Here is a 20014-nt window from a genome sequence, read left to right on the forward strand (position 1 = left end):
GCACCAAAACACACATCAACACCTGCTGTATCATCAGCACAGAACACTGTGCTGCAGTCTGTGAATCACAGAATCACTGAGGCTGGAAAACACCTCCAAGATCATTGAGTCCAAGCATTAAATTTACTCCTCTTCCATAGGAAGCAGCAGTAGGTTCATGTGTCTTCTCCCTGTATAAGCCTAACTACCTCATGATAATATTTTTTTAGCTGTTTGGGACAAGAAATGCCATTTTTTGACATCATGGCTCAGTGGCAGGAGTTTCTGAATGTCTGAATACCCCCCCATCAGGGATGCTGGTTCTGCTGCCCAAGACCTGGGAGCATTTCTGGGTGCAGAGAGCACTGTTAGGGTGGGACCATACTGTGACCATCCCAGTGTGGAGGATTTCCAGCAGAGCTCTGCAGCTGGGATGAGCAGAGCGACCCCAGCAGCCATCCTTGCACAGCTTTCTCACTCTGGTGTGAATTCTTTTCTTGATTCAATTTAAATTAAGATGTTGGAAATCTGCTAAATATCGCTGAAAAGATGATGTTGCACTTGTTATTTAGAGGCGTCCTGCAGAGATGTGTTGGCACAGTGGCTGAGATGCCAAGGACTCACCCATTTGCCTTTGTGGGGTTGAAGATGTGCCCACCCCATATTCTTTGGGTCCTCATGAGAACCTTTGAGCAGCCACTCTTCAGCCTCATGTTGAGAGGTTAACATTTGAGGATTTGTCTTCTGCCTCACATATCTTGCTGTGCTTCTCTAACCTTTCACAGGCTCTGTTCCCCAGGTTCATCTTTTTCTGCCTCTTTTGGCCTTTATTCCCTTCAATCTCCCATTGTTTGGAAGCTTTTTCCAGTCTCTGACCTCCACTCTCTCTTCACAGCTCCTTCTCTCTTCTTCCTCACCCAGCTCTTCCCTATGATGCACTCCATCATTTCCTGCATTTCCAGATCTCCGAATCCCTCAGTCAGTAATTCCCTTGAGCGTGAGCTTGTCCTTGAGTGGACACCTGCTCTTCCTCAGCTGTCCACTCTTCTTGAGTGAACAACTGCCTTCCCAGAGCCACTGTGGCTCCTCAGTTTTTTCCTCAATGATCTGCTCTTTTCCCAGCACCTTTCCCCACCCTAGGTGCTGTCACCTGAGTATTTGTTACAGCTCCACACTCTCTCCAGAGTGGCAGCAGACACTTCCCAGAACATCACTGAGGCAGTAAAGCAATGCCAGCCTACCATTTGTCCTGTTTTGCTTCAGTAATCTGAGGAGTTTTTTCAGTTTTTCAGAAGTTTCTTTCACTTTTACTACCCTGAATACTTCACATGGCTGGAAAATCCTTACCACTCCTCTCTTCACCTACATCTGTCCATCTATGATCTTCCCAGTCACTGCTGGGCAGCTTATTTTGGGTGAAAGCTGCTGTTCTCACCAGAATTGCTGTGCTGTAACCATGATCCGGGGAGCTGTTCCTTGAGGCAGGGGGGCTCTGACATGCACATTTATTAGCTTTTGGGATGATCGGGGTTTGGATGGGGATGGTCAGAGGGTCCAGCTTTGGCACTGTTCACTGTGTGTGCTGAGGGGCTCCTTGCTGTGTCCTGCTGCCGGTGTCTCTTCTCCATCCCCTCCGCCCTGATTAAACCTTCTCTCTCCAAGGTCCCCATGGTGCCCCAGCTTCCAGTCCAGCTTCCCCCTCTCCTTCCCCATCCCACCTTTCTTCTCCCCAGTCATGTTCATCCCACCTCACTCCCTGGACCATGGATGCGACGCTTGGGGACAGGGCTTAGTGGCGGGCTTGGCTATGCTGGTTTACGAGTTGGACTTGATGCTCTTGGAGGTATTTCCCAAACTAAACGAGTCGAGGATAATATCGCTCCCTCACCATGCTTCCCGCTGCCAAACTAAACAAGCCTATGACACTAGCAGTCCATCGCCCCGTTTCCCGGTGCCATTTTTCATCCCCTTCCTCTCAGCCCTTCTCATCCTTCCTTCCTCCCCACCATTTCTCTGCCATCATTTCTCCTTCCCCGTTTCCCCTGCTTGTCCCTCCGCCTTCCTCAGCTCCCCGGCCCGCTCCCGCCATTTCCCCTCACGCCCTGCCCCCACCGGCGGCAGGGGGCGCTGCGGGCCCGCCCCGGCTGCGCTCGGCGGGGCGGGCGGCGCCTCCCTGCCTCCAGCCCTCCCTCCTTCCTTCCCTCTATCCCTCCCTCCATCCCTCCCCGCTCCCCCCCGCCGCCCGCCCGCCCGCCCGGCCGGGGCTGCGCTGGCTCCGCTCCGCTCCCGCGGCAGCCGCACAGACGGCGCGGCGGCTCCGAGCCATGCGCCCTCGGCGGCGGGCGGGCAGCGCGCTCCGCGCACGGCAGCCGGGCCCTTCCTCCCCGCGGGACGGGACCGCTCGCGGACTAAAAACTCTGTGGATACAATGAAGTGGCTCTGGGACTCTTGGTTTAGCAGGAAAAATTAAATAAACCAATGTAAGTTTCGCTCTTTTTATTTTGTTCGTTCGTCGGTTCGCTTGGTAATAAAACGATAATAAAAAGAAAGAAACGGAAAGGATGCCCGGTTCCGAGCGTGTGGCGGAGGAGGAATGAGTAGTGCCGGGGTTTTCCCTAACCCAAAGTTTCCCTGGAGGCGGGAGGAGCGGCGGCAGCGGCACCGCGACCGTCCCGTCCGAGCCGGGCGGAGAGAGGGACCGGGGGCTGGAGCAGAGGGAAGTCGGCGCAGCAAAGCTTGCTTTGCTGGGCTGTGGAAGCAGAGGATATAGAATCATATAGAGATGCATATTGCTGTTTGAAGGTAATTCTGGCAGGGATTCGGTTTAGTTTCCGTCTTGCTTCCGCACCCAGAAGTGCCGGGAAGAACAAACAACGCAGAAAATACTCTGCGATTGTTCAGTTGATGTTATCTGGTGTCAGATGTGTTGGAGTGGAAATGTAGTGGCAGGTGTTGAAGGGAAGAAATGAGCTGGAATGGTCATTTCTGTGGTGGCAGGGGCAATGTATCGTTCCTCTGTATGGCGAGAGTGTTACTGGTATTACTTGTTGTAAGAACTGACATATTTTAAGTGTGTTTCTTAATGGCACCAAGGACCTCAAAGCTGTTTGTAGAACACCTTGGCTTTAAAAATTTGGAGTTTTTACCGGCACAAATTAAAACTTGGCTTGGCTCATGTAAATAAAAGCGAGTCAGGGAGAGCTCTGCTGCACTCCAGCAAGGTGATCATGATTTTATCAAGGCAGCCCTGAGGGGAACAGTGACATACTGGGAGCACCGTGAGAGAGAGCAAAAGCTAAATAAAAGCAAAACTTATGCAACCGAAGTGTTGCAATGGGAATAAATCAGACCTTTCAAGTTTATTTTTCTTGGGGATTTGGGCGAGGAGGTGGAGATGAGCTTCTAAAAAGTGAATAAGCACACGAGCCAGGCACATGTGTGGCAACAGGTCTCGTTTTGCCATGCAGAGGGTGAGCTGAGCCTGGTGAGTGCCTGAGCCAAGCTTTTCCAGTCGCAGCCGGGGCAGTGGCTGCTCCTGCAGACGAGCCTTGGATCCGGAGCTGGTGGCCCCGATTCCTCCCACTGCCGGGCTGGCGAGCAGCTCTCCCCAAAACACGGGGTGGATGGTGGAATAAACACGGTGATTCAAAGAGGATTTGTCAATACTAAAAATAAACAGGCCCGCAGATGTGTCCTAGAGGGTCATGTCCAGGCACCGGCATTTTCGGGGCCAATGAGCCGATTTCGGCGATTTTCCGTCTGTGTGTCCTGTCCAAGGTGCTGAAGTTCATTTTGCTGCAATTTCCCGGGATTTCGGGGTTGGGCAGAAGTGCTCTTGGAGGCTTCCTGTTGTCTTAAATCGGCGAGGGGGTTCCCCCCCGGGTGGCATGAAGAAAAAGCAGGGATGTGTTTTCAGACACGTATATTTGATCCGTGCTCTTGGCGTGGGGAAGCAGACCAGGTGGAGACGCAGATGGATCCGGCAGATCCCATAAGCTTGTGGTGGCAGAGAATTGGAAAGGTCAGAGCTGTGAGGCAGTGAGGAGTGAAACCCTCTTATTCGAATGGACCAAGAAAGTGGTGGTTTTGGAAGTGTTACTTCTGCTGGTTTGAGTGCATTGACATGATGAGACTCTGTTCCAAAAAAGTTGAGGGGAGCCAAGCGTCAGGGTGGGATGGGAATGATACAGCTGGATTTGTAGTTATGTCCATTGGTTTTGTTAATGTTTTTTTAATCTGGTGTAGCCTTTTCAAGTGGCAAATGTGGTTGACAGAGAGCTTCAGAGACAGAGGGTCCTTAATAAAAAATATAATGTCTTTTTGGGGCAAATGTTTCAACATGTAAGCATGGAAGTTGTGGTATTTTTAGACTAATGTGCCAAAAGCTCTCAGCCTTGAGTAGTGGAGTTTATGTAGCTTTGGTAGGGGGCAGATCACAGTTTTGCCAGAAATAATCACAGATTAATATTTTACTGAACTTGCTCATGAACTGGAGTTGGATGTTGTAACATGGTTTTTCTCAGCTCTTGCCGCTCGCTCTGAATCATCCACAGAGCAGCTTTGCTCTTCTGTCTGAGGTTCTGAGGGTTTTACAAGCATGAAGGGTCAGCTTCTAAAGCCAGAGTTCTCACACAGAAGTGGTTTGTGCTGCAAGGAGCCCTGCAGATTTAAAGCGTGCCAGGGCTCTGTACAGTGAGGCAGAACGGATCCTGTTTCATGCCCTCAATCATTCGTCAGAGGTCACAAAGGTATTCAGTTGCATCATTGGGTATGTAGCCTAAATACCTTGACCATGAAGGGGGTATGTAGACCACGAGACTTTGTGACTCTGAATGACAGCTCATGGGTACAGACTTTAAAACTGCAACAGAGTTGAGAGCATTTTATTCCTGGCTTTAACCAGAAAGTGGCCTCAGTTCTTGCTGTGATGGACTAACACCTGTGGCATCAGCTAGTGCCTCCCAGGACCCTTACATGTGACAGGAGAAGGTTGAGTAGTTGCTGTGTTCTTGATTTAAACACTTTGTCAAAATTATGTTTAAAAATTTATTGATAGGAAATGTCATCCTGAATGAGAGATCAATGAAATATAGCTACTTTTAATTTCTTTAAACATCCTATTTATGTTGGATAGGAATTTCTTTAACTTCTCATTACCTTTTTCTGTTCAGTGTCTTGGAGGAATCCTTTGTGCATGTATGGGAGTAAAGAACATTTTGGGTGGCATATTAAACCATGTTGGTGGTCATTTGGAAATCCTAGTTCTGCTTTTCAGAAGGAACTTGTTGGCATCTGTTATCGCCTTTAGTGCCTTAGTTTTGGAAAGCTCAACTTGAAAAACATAGAAGAGACCTGTTGTTTTCGGAGGGTGGGTGCTGAGTTCTTCCTGAAAATTGCTACCTCATAAGTTGTCTCTGATGATTTACTCCGGAAAATTATAGCCCTGATTGTTAAAAGGTGACAACAACTAATTTCTCAGTTCTCTTAAATAGAACCTTGGTAATTCAGAAGCAGTGTCACTCTTAAATATCCACTTCAATTTCTGCTTTGGGTTTACACATTGTCTTGAGGTAGGGCCTTAATCATGGTATAAAGCAATTTTTAGTTGGAGTTCTGTTATTGCTTTTCCCTCCTTTCATCATCTAACCTGGAGCAAAATACATGAAGTCTGTTTGGTATATTTCTGTTTGCTTGTAGTGAATATCTCTTCCATGGTGTCATGGATGATTGCAATCAGTTCAGAAAAAACATGTGTTTATTTATCCTTTAAATAGGATCATCCTTATGAACACCTACCAAAAGGAAACCGTGGTTATATTTCTGTTGATCTTGGTTTATTATTTAATCTGCAGACCAAACTGAGGAGCCCACTTTGACCTGGCTCCGTCTCTTTGGGTTTCTCTTGCAAAGTGACAGTTTCTAAATCAGGAAGGAAATCAGGTCACATTTCTGGCTCTGCAGGATTTATCTCATTGCTCTTCTTTCAAAGTAATTAGAGTTACTAATAATGAGGAAAAGAAAACTTTTCCAGAACTGGAATGTCCCTAACTCCTCTCTCCTTCTGGCAGTTTTTGTGTCACTGAAGAGACCCAGGTAGTTCAGAAACTTTGTTGTGTAGGATCCTTTTGCTCTGTTACATATACGGTGTCTTCCTTTCAGTGCAGCTGCAGGTGATCTGCTCACCTTCATAAATGTATCTTCTTTTCCTTAGAATTGTGTTTCCTTATTTATTTCTCAGTAATTCTGGAGCTGATGGTACTAGATCCGGGCTGTCCACTTGTAGTGAGTGAAATCCCAGATTTCAGCTTGGAAGAAGAATAAGAACACATTTATTACAGTTATCCCCTGTCCCAGTCCCTCAGCTGGCTCAGGACAGAGTGATTTTCTTAAATTCATGCAGTACCAGCTGTCACAACCACTGTTTGTACCCCTCCTTTTCTGGTTTTTAATCAGTCTGAGTTCACAGAGGCAACTTCCCATGAAAGATGGCAAAAGAACCATAAAAAAAATTCCTTCTCTTCCCACACTCCCACCTTTGAGGAGGTGAAGCTTGGCCTCCCACCAGGAGGTCACCTTGTGAGTCATTAAAGTGCAAAATTTTGTCAAAAGATCCCTTATCTTTCATGGCAAAAACATGCCTTGCTGCTCTTTGTGTTGAACAAAGCCTTTGTTAATCACTGTTCTGCATAACGAGAATGGTCTGAGTTTTATTTTTATCATCATATTGCAAGAGCTTTTTGAATGTAGAAATTTGACACATCAAATAATACTGTTGTACCAAAACATGCAGAAAAAATTAAAAATTCTGCATGTTGGTCCAAGTTTTCCCTTTACCCTTTTTTATTTAATTATAAAATTAGAAGTTTACTTTTATGTTGTGGAAAAAATAAGTCCATACTTTCTTGGATTATTTATTTCACCTCTCATCTTGAATTGAGTTTTCCCAGTTTGCTAAATTTTGCTTTTTACTGCAATGCTGAGAGCCCTGCCAACAGGTTGCAGATTCTTTTTAAAGCTTTCTGGATTCCTAAAAACTGCTCTGCATTCAAGTTATTGTTTGAAAGATATCTGCAACTTCTACTTTATTAGTTTTTAATCCAACTCTAGTATTAAACATCTAAAAAAGTTCTACTGATTTTATTTGCAAGTGTATAAAAGTTGGGTGACTGAATGCAGACCATGGCACAATTAAGGTGTGTTGGAAGAAATTAGTCTTTTTCAATATTCATGGCACTTGAAGGCTGATTGTGAACACTAAGCCAGGTTTTAGGGTTTTCAAGGGGTCTTGGGAGGTGGGAGTTGTGCCTGAGGTTTTTTCCCCTACTGATTTTAAGTCTTTAGAGTAAACAAACAAACAAAAAAAAAATTCAGTGTCATACAAAGTTTAAGAAAAACTTGTTAATGGGCAATTGTTTTTTAAGACCTATTAGCTAAAGATAGATTAGAGACTAACTTTTAAGGCCAAAATCCATTCTTAAAGACTGTATTATTTCAAAAGTGATTTTTCTGTGTTTCTTTTATTTATCATAATAAAATGGTTTATTTTACCCCCGCAAAAGGAAAGTTTTGTTAGAGGCTGAATACGCCACTGGTGCTCCTGGCTATATTGCATCAAGTTGGGTCTAACAAGCTTTGCTTCAGGCTTAACAGAACCTTGGTCTTGGGAAACCAAAACAGGACAGCACAGAGGCATAATTTCTGGTAATTTCCAGGGAAAAAATCCCCCCCTGTAGGAGCCAGCTCAGATTTTGTGCCCCACTGCCCGCCCATTCCAGCCCTCCGAGGAGCGTCCCTGCTGCAAGGTCAGACACTGCCCTGGGAAACAAACTTTAAAGAAAGTGATGATGAGGGGAAAAAATGCCCCCTGCCCATGGTGTAAAGCTCATAAAGAGGAGCAACTCTGTCAATAAGTTTTTGTTTCAACCTGTCATGCAGCTACCAGAAGTGGGCAGAGGTTTAGGGAGAGCAATGCTAGCAGGAGGCTTTTGGGGAGAGGAGAAAGGAGCATCATAAAGTGTTACAGCCTGACCTGTAGACAGGCACTTAATGTTGTCTGAGGCCTGACACGCTGCTAGCACGTTACATAATGCACAATTATAAAATCACACTAAAGCCTCTTTAAAATACCTGCCTGATTATAACAGGGTAATTATGCCGCGTTTAATAGAGCTGAGTGCTGCGGGGAAGGGACCCCCCTGCACCAAACTCGCTCCTGTGCCTGCCACCCCGGATGCAGCCGGCGGTGCCATCCCCTTGGAAGCCCTAGACCCTCCCAAAGCCCCTCGGGTGTGTGCCTGTGCCCCGTTTCGCTCTCGTGTTACAGGGCTTGTCCTTTCCTTCCGGACGCATTTCTGCCTGTCGCTGCTCCCCATATTAGTCCAGCCAGCGCGGCGTGACGCGGCCGCCCTCTCTCCCTCCCCGGGGCCGAGCGCATCGCCTCCGGTGCATTGCCCTAGCCCGGTCCCCAGCCTCCGACACGGCACATCGCCTCCGGAGCATTGCCTAGCCCGGTCCCCAGCCTCCGACAGGGTACACCGCCTCCGGAGCGTCCCCAGCCCTGTCCCCAGCCTCCGACCCCGCGCATCGCCTCCGGCGCGTCCCCAGCCGGGTGCCAGCCTCCGCCACCGCGCTGTGGCCCGCGGCTCCCGTGCTGCCCGAGGGGCAAAGGCCGGCCGTGTCTGCAGCGAGAGGGTCTGCAAAGCACTGCAAGTATCTGAGAGACTTTTTGAATTTATTTGTTTAGCCCCCCTCTTTATCTCTTTTCAGCAGCGTCTCACGTCGGGGGCTCTGCTCGGCTCGGTGCTCGCGGGTGGTTCCCGTTCCGCCGCTCCGTGCTGAGCTCTGGGTCCCTTGGGAAAGCGCCCCAAGTTCCCCGGGTTCGCCGAGCTCCTCTCGGCTCTTCCCTTCCCCTCGTCCATCAAACGGAGGGACGAGTCCTCTCCTCGGCTCTGCCGGCGTAAATCCAGATCGATTTGTTCGACTTCAGCAGAGCTAATCCAGATTTACGCAGCCCTTTCCCCGAGGACTTCCCCCGTTTTTCGCTCTGGGTGACCGTCAGTGGGCCAATGTCAAAATACATCTGATCTAGGCAGATTCCCTGTCCACAGATATTAATTATGCCCCGGCAAAAGTTTCTGAGGAAGAGCAGTTGGATTTGAAAACAATATACAAATTCTGTTGCTAATTTTAGAAAGTATGGGGGATTTTTCCCCCTCCTGTTGAAACTAAATATAATTTGAAAGATAATGTACAAAGACTTAAATATAGCCTGCAATTATACATGGCATATGAATAGTTTCTCTTGTTTTTAACATGTTTGGTTTATTTTTCCATCTTTCTCAGCAGACAGCTGTTAGATAAAGGAAGAAAAGTAAATAGTTTTTATGAGAACCATACGTCATAGCTACAAGGAATAATTAAGAAAAAGGAATTATCATAATTATAAGGGAAGATAAAGACTAAACAAATACTTTCTGTGCTTCATCCCCTTGCCCCATCATTTTATGGCACCTCTGTAGTAGTACTTTAGCTAAAGTACTTGAGTGCTTCTAGAGCAAATTTCCTGCAGGTCCATCATGTTCCTGTTCCTGCTGGATTCAGGCAGTTTGGAACTGAGTCTGTGGATCCTCCTTCACGGGAGAATGAAATTGGGGTAGAAACTTTCCTAGGAAAATCCCTGGGTTCTTGAGTTCCCTTGCCCTTGGTGGAAATTTTGCTTGAGTTATTCTGAGTTTGCTTTTCTATGAACTTGGTCTACTTGACAACCTCCAAAAGTTTTGTTGTGTCCGCACGGTGCCTGAGCAAGCACCTGCAAGGTGTACAGATGTCCTGGTGTGAACAAATTGCTTTTTCTGGCAGTTGTGAAATACAGTTCTGCTCCTCAGGTGCTGTTACATCTGGGAAAAAATGTTCTTTTGGTTAAAAGTTTCTTGGGTTTTTCCCTGTCTTGTGAAACCTGAGCAGTGCTGGGCTGGCAGGTCTTGCTCTGAGCGTTGTGTGCTCAGTAATCAGGACCCAGTAAAGCTTTTTAGCTGCTTCTAAGGACAGGCCAAAAAGAGCCTGGGAACACTGCGCTGGGTCACACATTGCCTTTTTTTACAAAGGTATAGAGAATGGCATAAAAGACCCTCAAAATAATAATAACAATACTAAAAAGACCCCCCCAAAATGATGGTTGTAGACTCCTGGGAGCAAGGCAAGTGGCTGCATATGAGGCTGTGATCCAAAAACATTGAAATATTCTGGGCTGTGGTTTTCTTTTATTAATTAGTCTAAGTGATGTTCAGAACTTGAAACCAAGGCTTTTAGACACATCTCTGGTGCCTAATTCTGCTCAGTGTCTCATAACAGGGTGAATCAGGAGACTGTTTATTGAAGCCAGTGATGCAGTGTCGATGTAAAAGCGACAGAAGGGAGATGGAGGATTTGTTTACGAGCAGAAAAGTCCCCTGGACAGTTTAACACTAACAGAGAAAATTACTGAATAGCTGCAAAGCGCAGAGCTTAAATGTAGCTGAAATAAGTCTTCTGGAGCATGTCCAGAACTATTTTAAAGGCCTGATCCAGAGCCTGATGAAGCCAAAGGTAAAGCTCTTTTTGACTTCTTCATATCTGACATTTCATTTCAAAATAGCATTCCCTCTCTGGAATTTTCTAAAGCTGTCTCCTAGGTGGTTTTTAATTAACTATTATGCCAGATGTAATGGCTTTTGTATCTCTTTAGTACTCGGATTTGTTAACTATAAGAAATAATAGCATAATGTCTTTGTTGCACAGGAAATTCTGATTTTCTATGTAGTCATTAGTTGCACAAGCCATTGGCTTGTCCACTGGTTTACCAGTGTATATCTGTCTTATTCTGTAGCTTTTGAACCCATTGGACAACTTGATTCAGAGGTTCAGGACTGAGGGAGGTTTGGTTTTTGCAAGTGCTGTTAAAGGATGTTGCTGGGTTGAGAGTAGAGAGGCTCAAAAGAACATCATATGTAAGAAGGTGCCTGTGTGGTGAGCCAGGCACATACATCACAGAATTTTTATTGTGTTATTCCATATTATGTTCTATTTTCTGTTTAATGCCCCATTGTTAGGCCAGTAACTGCTTCACCTCCACCACCCATGAGATCAGGTAATGCCAGGTGTAGACTGTAATTGCATTGTTTTAAAGGGAGCTTGCAAACAAAACCCTTGGGTCTCAGTGCATTTGGAAATAATCTGAAAAGGCTCCATCATGTGTGGATCCAAGCCTGCTGAAGACCCTCATTGGCTTCAGGAGGTTGTGGATAGGTCTTTGTGTCTGAGGAGGAGTGGGTATCAGGGGTCAGGTACCAAGGGTGCCTCGAGCTGTGAGAGAGCCTGGTCCTGTTGAAGGACTGGAGGAGGTGACAGAGGGACAAAGATGATGTCCTCTCCTTCTTTAATCCTGCCCCATGACTTTGCTGCTGAGTCTCCCTCTGTGCAGGGGGATGTTTGACTGTATTGACACTGCTACCCACTTATGTGCTTCAGATAGGGGTTAATAACTCTATGTAAAAGACAACTTTTATTTGTCTTTTATATTACAAAAAAGTATATTATAAAATTATATATTTATTTTTTAAAAAATCAGGAATAAAGCGAGGATATTGAAAATGCAATTTCCGGCTCCATCAGGTCCATTTTGGTGGGAGCTGGCCTGTCTGTTGTGATGTCAGATGGGACATGTGTGCCCAGCTATTGCAAGAAGCTGGTGCAAACCAGGGTGAGAGGCAGCAGGCATCACGCTGAGGATCCCCTGCCTTGTGTGCACCCATGCAGTGAGGCTGTGGCTGCTTCTCCCCCAGGCCTTGCCCTGCCCATCGCTGCGAGGAAGGGAAAATGGAGGGTGTCCCTGACCCCGGTAATCTCCAGCTGCCACCGAGCCTCCCGGGAGGCACCCGTGGCCAGCACAGATTAACACAGCCCACAGCAGGGACTGGCCTGCAGCCAGCATGGCCCTGGGATCAAAGGAGCATGGAGGTGGCTGAGAGCCACCTTCGGGCCCCTCCTCCTCGCCTCGCTCTGCTGCAGCTTTTGCCTTCCCTGCTGAACCAAACCCACCCTCTGCAGATCAAAGTGCTTCTTTCCCCGAGTCTTGCGTAGGGTGCTGGTGTCCAAGGTGTGGTTTCAGAGCTGACAATTGGATAAAGTCTTCAGGATCTCGCTTGGGGAGTGCTGTGGATGTGTGTTGTTTTGTCTTTTTAAGTTTTTCTAAATTTTCTGATGTTTGCATTCTTGTAATGAACTTTCTCGTGCACTTTATGTAAATAACTTATTGTTTTGTATTCTTTTATGGAGGAAGAGAAATTTGATGGACTGTTGGTTGTCCAGTATCATTGGAGAGGCGGCAGTGTCACCCTCCAATCCACTGTCACTTTTGGAAATCTATAAATGTTAAAGTCAAAAATTAAGCTTCCCTCTTTTTTTTACCTTGAAGAGTCCAGTCTCTGGGTTGTTTTATTTCGTCCCCTAAAGCAACAGATATGTGTGCTGGCTGCCTTTTTTCTTGATGGGCAAAACCAGGGTGTTCTGACCCCAAAGGATAAAGGATGGTGGTGCAGAGCTGAAGGCCATCATGAGGATGTCACAGGCAGGCCCAGTGCAGAGGCTTGGAACCATCATGAGGTTGTCACAGGCAGACCCAGTGCAGGAGCACATCATGAGCTGTGCCCGGTTCTCTACTGTGTCCTTGCTGCCTCTAGGAGGAAAGGAGCAGGAGGAAACTGTGTGCAGCATTATTTTAGAGTTTCAGAGGTCACAAGGAGCCAGGGAAAGCACAGAAATGGCATCACAGCACTGAAAATGGTGTATTTGAGTGGCAAATACACCATTGTCTGGTGTCTTGGTTTGGTTTGTAGTGGATGGTCTAAGTAAGAAGCTGTATTTCTGTTAGAGAGGTTATTTTTGAGGGCTGTTTGCCAGGATCAGGAAGAAGGTGGTTTAAAACATATTTTGGAGGGATTATCAGTGTTGTCCCCATCAGTTCCAGCAGCCCTCATGCCCCAAAACACAGAGGCTATTTCATGGCTGAGCCCTTTCAGGGAGGTCCCTCATCCCATGCACTCCCTTTGGACGCCTTGATTTTCAGCTTCTCAGCCCTGGGCTGATAGCAGCTCTGTGCTGACCAGCACTGCACAGCCACACAGCTGCCAGCAGCCAGCCCTGGGCTTGAGAGGTTTGTTTTCCAAGGTGGGGCTGGTGCCAGCTGCACTGTTTTTATGGCGTGATGGTCCCTGGGGATGGCCAGGGATCAGCCCTGCCTTAACTCCTGTAACACAAAGCACAAAGTCCTGCTCAGGCAGGAAACAACCTGAGCAACAACCTGGAGGAATGGCCTTGCAAGGGAATTTTCTCCTCTTGCTTCAGTGGTCCAGAGTCCCACCCTGAAAGCAGAGTACGATCACTTCATGCTCATTTTAAATGGTGCCAGCTGAACATGCGTGCTGGTTTGCAGGACTGCGTGGCAGCACTCAAAAAGCAGCATCTCACACACTTGGGTCTGTGAGATGTCAAACAATGTTGAATATTTTCTTCCCAATGCCAGTTTGAAAGCTAGTTTTATAGTCACAGTTAGCATTGCAAATGTTTGAGTGGTTCCCTGGTACATGATTTCTTCCAGGAGGCTCCTACAACTTTAATGAATGTGAAAGTTGTGATTAGCATGGGAGATCATTGCTTATAGCAACTACACAATGTATTAGGCTACCCATCAGTCTTGCTGTTAGAGCACTCTGCAGAATTCAATAAGCAATGTTATTTACTCTGTTGTCTTTAGGAACTTGAGAAACCTCCCAAAATGTCTTATAATCCAGGAAAATGCTTTTCTGCAAAGCAAGTTTGCTTCATTGATTGCATTTCTTCACTTTGGTTACTGAATGGCAGGCTAAAAATAAATTTTAAAAAAACCAAACCAGTATTGAGATCAATCGCTAATTGATTTTGACTTGTCATATCCAGTTAAAAGCAGAACCAATGCTTTCTGAAATGTTACTGATGTTCTGGAGCTTTGTCAAGCTGCATATGAGAGAATGCATCAATAGCAGAGTGTAAGATCTCTTAATTTGGGCTTCATACAGAGTGTTGGGCACGTAAATGTCAGACTAAAGTTCAAGGGTTCATCAAAGTCCTGTGAGGATCTCCAATGTCAATGAAATTCCTATTAAAAACTGTCCTGTGAGGCTTTGCAGCCTACAAATGCTGGTTTCTTGAAACAAAAGTTGCATGGATTGTTGAAGAAAAGGCCTTCACAGGGCAAAGGGGTGGCTGAAGAGAGTTTTTGAGCAGGAAACAATGAAGGAGCTGCTGTGGGATCTGCCACAAGAGCCAAGCTCAGCTGCTTTGCTCCAGCAGTGAGTCAGCTGGGGACACCACCCAGGAGGACAGGGACAGTCTGTGTGGCTCTGTCCCCACACCTCCAGTGGAACCAGGGGCTTGGGTTGTATCTCCAGTGCTAGAGGTGCTGGAAATCACTCTTTCCCAGAAGCAGCAGGGCAGGCAGGGACCAGCCCCCCTGTGCTGTGCTTGGCATCACCCTGACAGCTCCCCATCCTCACCCTCCCTCTCCAGCAGCACCTCCTGGCTTGCTCTGTGAGGCTGATGCTTTTCTGGATGGTTTTCCCTGGACTTTGTGCCTTTGAGGGGGGATGGAGGGAGGGGAGAGCCAAAACAGAGGACAGCCTATTTTTAGGCTGACTATCTCCCACTCCCTGGAAGGCCGGGTGCCAATTAGGTGGTGTGGCGGGGTGACGCTCGCCTGTCTCTAATGCAGCCTGCCGGCAGAAAGGGAGCAGAGCTTTGAGACATCTTTCTGTACCAAGGGACGCCGAGCCTGTCTAGATTTTTGCAGTAATGTTTATTTTGTGCTGTTGCATCTGCTCATTTTCATCTGGATGGCTTCCTCCTCCCTCCCATCCTAGTTTATAACAGAGCTCCGTGCACACCGTGTTGTGCGGTGTTTTGAAGCCCAAGTACATGATTTTGGCTTGTGCCTTTCTGTTCCTTTTGTAATGGGATAAGAAAGAAAAGACTGGAAAATTTAGGCTCAACTCTATAATTTAGAGATTATAAAGCCGTGAAATAAAACCGTGATCATCTACTCTGTCTCTAGAATAGCAGAGGGCTCCTCATAAATTAGTATTATTTCAGCTACAGCATGTACTGTCAAGTAAAGAGGAATTGAGCAGGATGGATTTTTCATCCTTCAGTCTTTGGTAGGTTATTAGTCTCTGGTAAAGCATGGTTAAATGATTTTCTTTAAAGTGTGCACATTATGCCAAATTAATATTTCTTTTGTTCCAGTTCTTGACCACTGGATTTCTCCTATATTATTCTGACAGAGTGCAAAGTACTTTGTAATGAGGAGAGGAGTAGTAATGTTTTAGCTGTGTTTGTCCAAGGGTGCTGGTACTGTGATTTATTAATCCCTTTCCATTACCTTTGGTGTGATCTAGCTCTTTGCAGTGTTTACTATGAGCCTGATTTCCAGCCCTTAATTGTGTTTAATGATACTTCCCTAAACCTTTCTAATTTATCAGCACAACCCTTGTGCTTTGGACCTCAGAACTGAAATGGGGTAATGTTCCCATCAGTTTCTATCGCTGTCCCCTGAGCCCTGATTAACCAAACCCTGCATCAGCTCTTCTGCTCTTTCCCCCAGAAAGCAGAAATGTTTTCCGTCCCTCACATCTTTCTGTTTATCCACATAAAACTCTGCCACAATTGTGGTTTTCTTCTGGTGCTTCACCACAGTGTCCCAGTACTCTGGAAAGCAGCACTGACATTCAGAGTACATGCTGGCCAAATCTGTAGGAACTCTTGGGTTCAATTATCATAACTTGTTGATATAGAAAGTCCAGCTAAAGGAACCAGGATATTTTAGACTCCTTTTGTACATCTTTATCGCTCCTAAATGTGAAATGTCATTCTCAGCATATTATTGCTCCATTGCATGGATTTTTCCCCAGTACAGAGCAGAAATAGGTATTGAACATTTCTGCCCTTTCTGTGCTGTTGTCTGACGGTACTTAAAGGATACATTTTGTTCCTTATGGGTTTGAAAAGTTCCTTTTTGCCCTTAAAAAGGCCAGCAATTTCTCTAGCTGCAGTTTTGTTACTGATTCTTTCTATTCTAACACAAGCCCCTGTGTTACGTGTTATCATGTTATTCTTTACTTCCTTTCTTTTTTTCTTTTTCTTTTTTTTTTTTTTAAGAAAGCATTTTGCATTCTGGAGTGTGTGCAGCATTTTGGTTGTCATAGGATAGGAAGTAAAAACTTTTTTGAACTCTTTCAGTGTCCAGGAAGAGAGACTGCACAGGCTCTGCACAACATGGCCAACACAGGATTGGAAGGATAAAGCTGATATTTGGAGAGAACTGGGGAAATAGGAAAGGGAAAATTCTCCTACATCTCATTAAGGGTGAAATTCTTTCTCTGCAGAAAGCCTCAGCAAAATAGATCTGCTCCACACCACCAAAGTTCAAAGCATCCCTTTTATTAAGGGACGGACTAAGGGGGTTATAAGCCTCTGGATATTGATACATGGCAGTCTGGTACAAGTTCCCAAATTATGTCAAATGATGGCAACAACAAATACCCTCTTTTCCCCCCACAAAATAGGTTGTGTTATCATGCCACCTTCTTCCGTGTTTCTGCTGGCAGCCCACACATAACTGGGGCTTAGAAAAGTGACACGAGGGTCAAAACTAGAATCATCATCCTACAGCCACTGTCCTCCTGCAGCTGAGCAGTGAAGTGCTCCTCTTTGACTTCATCCTTAGCTGCAGCCTGCAACCAAACAGCACCATTGGACCACTCTGTCCTCAGTGCACTCTTGCTGGGCTGAAACACTCAGGGCTCTGGGAGAAGTTCCCTGCTCTGTGGGAAAACCCAGGCTGGGAGGTGAGCTACAGCCCTGGCTCACTGAGCTGAGCACCAAGGTCTGTGAGGAGGAAGGAAAACTTCCCAAATCACAGTTGAATCCCTGCAGAGCAGTGAGGTTTTCTTCAATTTGCTGGAAGTATCAGAATTCAGTCTTTCAGACCTCCTGATGCTGGGGTCCATTAGCAAGACACACGTCTTGGCTTTGACTGAACATGAACTCTGGGCTGATGCATATTTATTTATTAATATTTTCTATTTCGTGCTGCCGATTGTCCCAGATGCAGGGGAGGGAAATGACTTTCAAATGAGAAGATTTTTCTTAAGCCTAGAGCATAGCTGTATTTGGAATGCAAACTTTAATCAGTTGCTTGATGGAGAAATATGTAATAAAAGTGCAATCTCTGCTGGGTTCCCTTTCATCCCAGTATCAGCTGTAGGGTTATGTCCCTTGGAAGAAATATGGATTGTGTGCAAAATAATTTAGGCTCTTTGTAACAATTCTGTTGCAGAGACCATCTACCTTTCTTGTGTGCTTATGTATCTTATTTATCACAGCAGTGATAAATATTAATAATAGTGATAAACGTGGCTTGGTGGGGAAGCTGTACTTCACTGACTTTTTTGGGGAAGTTGAGTATTTATAGTTTGGAGATTTTCTAAGTCTTACTCTTGCATTCAAGTGTCTGCTTCTTCAGTTCAGCAGCAGTCAGGTTCCTGGGCTCTCAGACACAGGAGTGTTCTTAACCCCAAGGAGGCATCACTTCTTCCAGCAGCCCAAATCCTCTTGCCCCATGCACTTTGCAGTCACAACCCAAGCATGAGGAAACTCCACTCACGAGCAGCAGTATCTCTCTGTGGCTGATTTCGTGAGCTGTTGAGGGTCCATATCATCCTTCTCATCCCACTGTGCCCAAGGGGCAGCCCAAACCCTGAGAATTTTTGCTGTGCATCTAAAGAAGAATCCTGGGTGCTCCTGTAAATGGTTGCAGCAAAAGAGCTACTGGAGGAGGCTATTTTTTTTTTTTTCAGGGCAGAACCAGAGAGGCTACTTAGCATAGTTTTACATGCTGCTAATGTGGTTTTATTGCTTCTAGGACCTGACCTACTATCATAATGTGCTGCTGTGGATGCTTTTACTCATTTGGAGCTGGTCCAGGGATCTCTAATGGGGCTGTGCACTGCATGACCTAGGTGTGCTCAGCATGACACCATCCCCTGCACTGGGAGAGCTGGTTTATCACGCTGCTGAGGACTGGGAGGACTGGGAAATTGGGCCAGCAGCATGCTCTACCTTGTACTGGAGTTTGGATCCTGTGGAGTACTGGGTGCTGGAGACAAGGACACCCCTGTTGTGCCCATCACCACACAGGCCATGGGTTTCTTAATGCTCTGCTGTGGACTTGCTCTGTGCACACAGAGCACTTCAGACCAAGCACTGGTGTGCAGGGCATGTGGAGAGCTGTGAGTCATTCCCCACTGCTCCTAATGAGAAACCCAACAGATTCCAAGTTAGAAATGTACTAAGAATGGTTTTTGGGATTCACCTTTCCCTGCACTGTTGAGCCCAGGAGTCTTGCAGCCAAAATAATGAGTCTTAACATTATCCCTTTAGCCCTATAAACATTTCCCTCAGTGGTATATTTAGCAACATAAATTATGTTTTGTGTGTGTTTGGTGCTCCTAGTTTTGGCCTACCTTCCCACTCTCCAGCCTCAAATTGCTGAAGTGATTGTGTGCTGTTTGTTGTGCTTTACAAGGTTTCTTGACAGCTATCAGCATTTTACATTTGGTACAGCTTTCTACTTTTTTTTTCCCCTCCATATATATTATGCTGATCCAGGCAATAACATCTTGGCAAGGCCAGTTTCTTTCTGAAATGCTCAAATACAGACTGAGAAAACCTTATTTTGATGAGAAGTGACTTCTATGCCTGAATAACTCATAGGCACCTAGTCTGTATTTTGAAAATCTGAATGTCTCTTCTTTGTTACCAAAGTAGTAATTTTATATCGGAATTGGCAAAGAAATATGTATCACACAGGTGAAATCTTTGGATGACAATGTGATTTTACTGCTGGGTGCTGTGACCAACAGCACATGTGGTTTGATTTAGGCTAAAGGAGAGGATCACACCTTGTGTTACTTGCCGTGATTTTTAAGTGTTATTTTTAGGGGCAGGGCATTGATTGTCCAGACACTGCTCCTGGGTTTTATTGTCTGTGAGACTTCACTTTTCTCTCCAGGAGAAAGGAATGGGTGAAGTCACAACAGAGTAATCACAGGGCTGGAGTGCGGGTTAGACAGTCCTTGGAGACTGATCCACTTGGGCTGGGAAGTTCTGCAGTTGCTCCCAGTTCAACCAGCCTCAAGGAAGCTTGGGCTGGCCTGGGATAACCTCCAAAGGAAGCGCTGCAGCAGCTGAGAGAAAGGGAATAACAATTTTGGAGGAGAGGAATAGCAATCCAGGGAAGACACCCTGTGTCTTCCTGAGAATGGGGGATCACCCTGAGAGTTATGTTTACCTTGGGTGCTCTTGAGTTGTCTGAGCGAGGTACCTAGGCTTTTGGGCTTTTGATGATACTGCCAAACTGGGCTGGAAAAATGAGGCACTGGATTTCAAAAAAGAGAAAATGAGATAGCTGGAAAGAGAAAACCCAAACCAACCAAGCAAAACAAACAAACAAAAAAAACCAAACAAAAAACCCAAACAAAACAAAACACACCAAAAGGTATTTAATTGGTCAGAAATCAAAATCATTTAAGCATCCTTTCATCACATGGAGCATAGTTTTTTTTACTTTACAGAGATAAAAATGAAGGTAAATTGCATGCCCAAGGTGTTGTAGGAATGGCACAGCCAGGAGGTTGCCCCTACACCGTACACTAGCAAACAAATTTTTTGTCCATTTCTTCAAACCCCCACAGAGGGCTCCAGAAAGCCCCTCCCAGTCCCAGGGGCCCAGTGAAGGATTTTTCCACCTGTATCTTTCCAGAACTTCTCTCTTCACCACCATTCATTTATTTTTCCCAAATCCTTCCCACTCCTGCCTCCAATTCTGCTTAGGTGAACATTCCCCATCGCCTTGCTTTTGCTTCCTTCCAAGCAGAAGCACCTCCCACCCCAAGGGACAGCACTGGAT

The 20014-nt window shown here is 45.9% G+C and overlaps 1 protein-coding gene across 6 annotated transcripts in view; it reads left to right on the forward strand.

The window, feature by feature from the left end:
* Positions 1–2224: 2224 nt before the first annotated feature.
* Positions 2225–20014, forward strand: part of LOC119698372 (sodium channel protein type 5 subunit alpha-like) — a 215350-nt gene continuing 197560 nt past the window's right edge. For 4 of the 6 annotated variants that reach the window (XM_038130203.1, XM_038130206.1, XM_038130207.1 and 1 more), the window contains exon 1: positions 2225–2459. The gene's annotated coding sequence lies outside the window, so the exon portion shown is untranslated. The other 2 variants (XM_038130205.1, XM_038130204.1) reach the window with 2 other exon arrangements.

The sequence above is a fragment of the Motacilla alba genome, chromosome 2 (assembly GCF_015832195.1).
Source record: "Motacilla alba alba isolate MOTALB_02 chromosome 2, Motacilla_alba_V1.0_pri, whole genome shotgun sequence".
Classification (NCBI taxonomy): Eukaryota; Metazoa; Chordata; class Aves; order Passeriformes; family Motacillidae; genus Motacilla; species Motacilla alba.